Source organism: Lactuca sativa, chromosome 9, assembly GCF_002870075.4.
Source record: "Lactuca sativa cultivar Salinas chromosome 9, Lsat_Salinas_v11, whole genome shotgun sequence".
NCBI classification, from domain to species: Eukaryota; Viridiplantae; Streptophyta; class Magnoliopsida; order Asterales; family Asteraceae; genus Lactuca; species Lactuca sativa.
Genome location: NC_056631.2, coordinates 83,197,638 through 83,203,662, shown reverse-complemented (window position 1 = coordinate 83,203,662; position 6,025 = coordinate 83,197,638). Strand labels below are relative to the sequence as shown.

Below are 6,025 nucleotides of genomic sequence, written 5' to 3'. Positions count from 1 at the left end.
AGATCCAACACACTAATCTTCGTCTAGTTCCATCTCATGATTTATACCTTGAGGGGTTAGAAATGATTGTTCAAACCCTGAACAATTATGTGTTATTTTTTGTTGTCTCTTCATCGTTTTGCAATCCCAATGGAATGGCTCTCTCTTGCTTCTTCAACTGTAGTGTTTAATAAAACAACTAGGGTGGTTATGTTCTAGCACATATTTAAAATCAAATAAGCTCACTCGAAAATGGTTTGTCCAAGTTCAGAGACTACAAACTTCAGGTAATTTATATGTAGTTACAAATGATCAAGTTATTCATATGTTCAACAAAATGGGACATCAACATACCCTCACTACTATTAGCCATTTTAAGAAATCAAGTCTTCCATGTGTTTGCAATTTCTTGTTTGGGATCATTCTAAGGTGTTTGATAGGAAGAAGTTATGTGCTTGACAAAGCGAAGATTGAAGTATACTTTGTCATGACAGGATTGTACTGCAGTTTGAATGTTCCTTATGTGTTACTTTTATGGGAAGAATTTGGTATTTCGATTTCTCACACAAAGGTGACAACTAGTCTATCGAGTGCGCAATTTTGGGGTTTATTTCTAAGGTGATATATAGTTAGGAGAATATATTGGTTCCAACAGGTGTTGAATCACATAATTCCCAACGATGGCTGTTCCAAGGTTATTTGTTGAGGATGCTATCATTTTTCCCAATGTTGCTCATATTCCGGATTCGATGCTCAAACTAGTTGATCCTAAAAATCAGCTATTGGTACAATATTTGGCTTTTATTGATTCTTCTACTCAATCTGGGGTTCATCCACCTAAGGTTTCTCAAAAAGGGTTAGAAGGAACATCGAAAGGCTCTAAGTCTCTAAAGAAGAAGAAACAAGTAGAAAGGCAACAAGTTGTGGAGGATGAGATTATTAGAAAAACCATGTGAATGAAATTTGGAGTTCTTAAATGAACAAAGAAACCATGTAAGAAACCCTCTGATTCTCCATTTAAGGTATCTACTCATGAGCCAGTGGTCGAAAGTGTTGATCCCACTAGATTCGAACCTTCAAATCATGTTTCTCCTAAGGGTGCTCCAAAGAAGATTACAAAGTTACAATTTACAAGGAAGGGAGTTCTTTTTCTTGAAGTTTCAGTTCCTGGATATCCAACATCAAAGAAGCATAGAGATTTGGATCATGCTTAACAGATAAAGAAGAGAAATTATGATAAAGTTAATGTTCCACTTGAGGACATGACTGTCGAGACTTAAAATGATCGTGATAGCGACGGGTCAGACATTCAAATTCAAGATTGTTATATTGGTTCACCATGAAATGACACCCCTGTCAAATCAACTTTCGAGGAGACAAGTATTCCCAGTGTCACTATAAATGTATCTAATACTATTACAAACATCAATTCTTGTGATGAAATACAAACCAACATCCTTGAGCAGGCGTAAGTCATACCATCTGGGATTTTGGCTACCATGTCTGTGATGGAGGAGATTGAAATTTCGTGCATCACTGCGAACTTATCTAAGAAGGACACAAATGTCAACTTGGAATAAGGGATATCAATAGGCATAACAGCAACAATATCCATCATTTCAACATCTATAGTTTTTCTAGCACTACTATCATCACCACTTGTTTTGTCAATTCCTATTTCAATAATTTCTCCTACATTTGATGGTTTAATTAGTGAACCTTTGAAAACACTTTTCTCATCTCAATCCACGGAGGTTAAGAAAGTGATTCAAAACAAGGAAGCTAACAATGATGTTGTGTGACAACCCTAAATTTCTATGTAACATCCCCCTCTGGCACGTATCACAATATTGTCCGCTTTGGGCCACTCGGCACGAGGACTTCCCAGGGGGTCACCCATCCTGGTACTACTCCCGCCCAAGCACGCTTAACTGCAGAGTTCTTATGGGATCTGCTGCCCTTACGGCTTTAAAACGCGTTGTGATAGGGAAGGTATCCACACCCCTTATAAGGAATGCTTAGTTCTCCTTCCAAGCCGATGTGGGATCAGATCTAACCCACTTTCACCCCCCATTATAGGGTTCGACGTCCCCGTCGAACACATCGACCCGTGCCCTAGCTCTGATACCATTTGTAACATCCCCCTCTGGCACGTATCACAATATTGTCCGCTTTGGGCCACTCGGCACGAGGACTTCCCAGGGGGTCACCCATCCTGGTACTACTCCCGCCCAAGCACGCTTAACTGCAGAGTTCTTATGGGATCTGCTGTCCTTACGGCTTTAAAACGCGTTGTGATAGGGAAGGTATCCACACCCCTTATAAGGAATGCTTAGTTCTCATTCCAAGCCGATGTGGGATCAGATCTAACCCACTTTATAAATGTGAAAACCGTCAATTTTCGGTCAAGTCAAAGTCAACTACAGTCAACAAGTCAAACCAGTCAACTCAATTTGCCGTGAGTACTAAAGTTTACGTTATGTAACTTCTAAACAACTCTCTATTCTAATGAGAGATCATAAATCGAAAAGTGCGTTCACTTAGATCTCCTTAACCCAAAACGGTGGTACGTGGAAAGCCAAACCGATAAAACAATGTTACATACTCATCGGGAGTATGCAAGATCCCTAATCAAGGCTTAACGGGATTTAAGGACCTTGCAGTGCGTAGCCGAACACTCAAAAAGGTCACCAATGAAATCTCTCCCACATATCTCTAAGTATGTGAAACCTCTCCCACATATCTCTAAGTATGTGAAATCTCTCCCACGTATCTCTAAGTATGTGAAACCTCTCCCACATATCTCTTTGTATGAGAAATCTCTCCAAGTATGTCAAACCTCTCCCAAATCTCTCCAAGTATGTCAAATCTCTCCCAAATCTCTCTAAGTATGTGAAATCTCTCCCAAATCTCTCTAAGTATGTGAAATCTCTCCCACGTATCTCTTTGTATGTGAAATCTCTCCAAGTATGTCAAATCTCTCCCAAATCTCTCTAAGTATGTGAAATCTCTCCCACATATCTCTTTGTATGTGAAATCTCTCCAAGTATGTCAAATCTCTCCCAAATCTCTCTAAGTATGTGAAATCTCTCCAAGTATGTCAAATCTCTCCCAAATCTCTCTGAGAACGAGGAATCTCTCTCAAATCTCTCTCGAAATCTCTCCCCGACTTTCTATAATCACTCGGGACATTCCGACCCCCGAATTTGGCGAAAATAGCCCAAAAAGGAAATCTACGCGAAAAACGGACTTAAGGAAACGAACCCTCCGAACCGAAAGTACTATTCATGAACCGAACCGAAAGTACTATTCATGAAGGTCCGAACAGAGACTACTGTTCATCCGAGCCGAACCTCACATAGAAGGAAGGTCCGAACCGAAGTTACTGTTCATTACTGTTCACTACAGTTCGTTCGGTTTTGACATTCTAGCCTCTTATCTCCAGACCGAGGACCGAAGCTTCCCTTCTGACTTCGGACCGAGCCTTCGGACCTAGCCTTCGGACCGAACCCTCGTCCCTTCACTTCTCGCCTCTGGCTCGCACGTCTCGCCTCCGAATCAGCATTCTCCTGACCGAACCTCGGCCTAGGGACCGAACCTCGGCCTAGGACCGAGAGGCCTCGCTGGGAAGCCTTTTTCTCCCGGTTTTCGAGTAATTTTGCGTTTAAGGCCCGTTTTTAATTATTTTAACGCGGGGTTTTCACCCAAAATCATATTTTAACATAATAAACCTTAAATATTCACAATTTAATCATAAATTCATAAAAATCTCTATTTAAATAATAAAAGCAAGTGGGTAAAAGTACAAATAGGAGGAGTGTTGACTTTGCTTTACTTTATGACACAAGCCACCACTCTCACACCCACTCTATGACCAGCCATACCTCCCCACCTTACCTAAGTCACATCAATGTCCTTTCCACTCAATCATCACTCCTTCCCACGTTTTTGAGAGCTGGATATTCATCCTCTCTCCTCATTTTCTTTCATTTGCTCTCATTTCACAAGAAGATCAAACTCTTTTCTCTCTCACTTTCTCTCTCTAGAAATTCGAGATTCAAGGGCTGATCTTGAGTTTTTCCTCCACATTTGGTAAGCATAATCCATTTCCTTTATGATTATCTCAATTATTTCCACTCAAATCATGGATATCTTACACAAACTCCATTATATTTGTGTTAGAGCTTCGAATCTTCAAGTGATTCTTCAAGTGTTCTTGGGTTGAACACTTCTCTTCTTCAACACTTATCTACTGAAATCACACAAGGTGAGTTCATACCCCTACATTTTTATGTTTTCTCAAGTTTTTAGGGGGGGAATACAAGCCAAAACACCAAGAACATATCTAAATTCTTCTAACAGCTTTCATCAGAAAAGTTGGACTCCATTCACGGACTGTTTTGGACACCTTAAACATTTTAGTTTTCAAAACTGTTTTAGGTGCATGTAGTTCCACTTCTTAGCTTTAAAATGACTACTTGCACATCTCCATACGATTTTTCTACAATTTATGGTGATTTTTACAAAACTGTCTATCATTTCAAACACCAATCCGGACCAGTCTGTGATTATGGACTTTTTCACCTAGGTTACAGGTCATTAAAAATCATGATAAAAATTATGAGTAAACTAGACACATTTTGGAAACTCCCAGAATTTACGGATTTAGTTTTCGACTTCGTATGATTTTTCTATAAATTTTCAAAAACAGTGTAGAAAGGCTGAAAATTTGTTAACAGCTTGTAATTTTTACAACACTTTGTATTATGTTGAGCAAAGTGTATAAGGTCAAGTTCTAAGTATTGAATGTGATACGTTGTAAATTTTATCATCATAAACTGAAAATAAGTCATTCATGATAAGATTATTCATTCATTTAGAACATGTATATATATAAACTATAATAAGCATAGTTTAATGGATTTCATAATCCTAACGCTTTTTCATAAAAGAGTTCTTATATATTACAAACGTTTTGGATAAAACTATAAAAGGTATAGTTTTCGATACATCACATAACGCACACGTACGAAAAGGGTACATTCATACAGAAAGGTTTTACACTCCCGCATACAACTTGTAAACTTGTTAACCTAGATTGTGAGACATTCTCTTTCCGTACGTCCGCGTGCGGAATATAAAATCCTGTACGTTATAATCAGAGTCTCCCGGATGAAGAACGTGATAGTTGTATATAGATATATATTGGGTTTGACACCCCACACCTTGCTGCTAGCTACAGTTGGACCTGCAGGTCTACGGGTGATAATTGTCATTTCAGTTTTTCGACGCCTGAGAAACGTCGTGGCAGGTTCATTTAGTCTTAAGTATGATTATAGCGGCTCACATAAGGATATAACAATACATAAAGTTTACGGGATTTTTATAAAACTTTAATGAGTTTTTATGTCGATTTTAAAATCACTTTTATCTCAATAAGTACCGATATTACTGTCTACGTTCGGTTTTTGGTATTTTTGACTACACATCATTTGAAACCACATTTATAACTTTAAGTATAGACGATACTTGTTATTTTCTCGGTCCTGAGACTTAGGACTACATATACATTAAGTATTAACAAACATAAGACTTTGCGGGAACATCATTTAATTCAAGTGCGTTTATGTCAATTTAAGCACATTTTATTTTCCTTTAATAAGAAAGGTTACTTATACATTTTGGTCATCGGTTATGAGACTACATTACATAAACTTTATAAAGAAAATATCGGATTTTCGGAATACATATCATATCATTTTTACAAGGAAAACGATCTATTTCTCCAATAAAATCTCTTATGAACTCACCAACCTTTGTGTTGACACTTTTCAAAACTACTTGTATTCTCAAGAATTCAGTGAAAACAGGAAACCAACAACGTTTTGAGGATGGGACGATAAATTGTCAAACAGTTCATTTTGTTTCATAATGTAATTGATTCGATTCATGTAACATATACACTGGTGTAACTTTTTCAGTTATATTTATGATGGTTGTATTTTACTTTGAGCACTATTATACTCGTTGTTGTGATACTCTACAT

The 6,025-nt window shown here is 37.9% G+C and overlaps 2 pseudogenes; both read right to left on the bottom strand.

The window, feature by feature from the left end:
* Window positions 1-1,842: 1,842 nt before the first annotated feature.
* On the bottom strand, window positions 1,843-1,960 carry LOC111885423 (5S ribosomal RNA; annotated as a pseudogene).
* A 196-nt stretch (window positions 1,961-2,156) lies between these two features.
* Window positions 2,157-2,274, bottom strand: LOC128129419 (5S ribosomal RNA; annotated as a pseudogene).
* Between the last annotated feature and the right edge of the window lie 3,751 nt (window positions 2,275-6,025).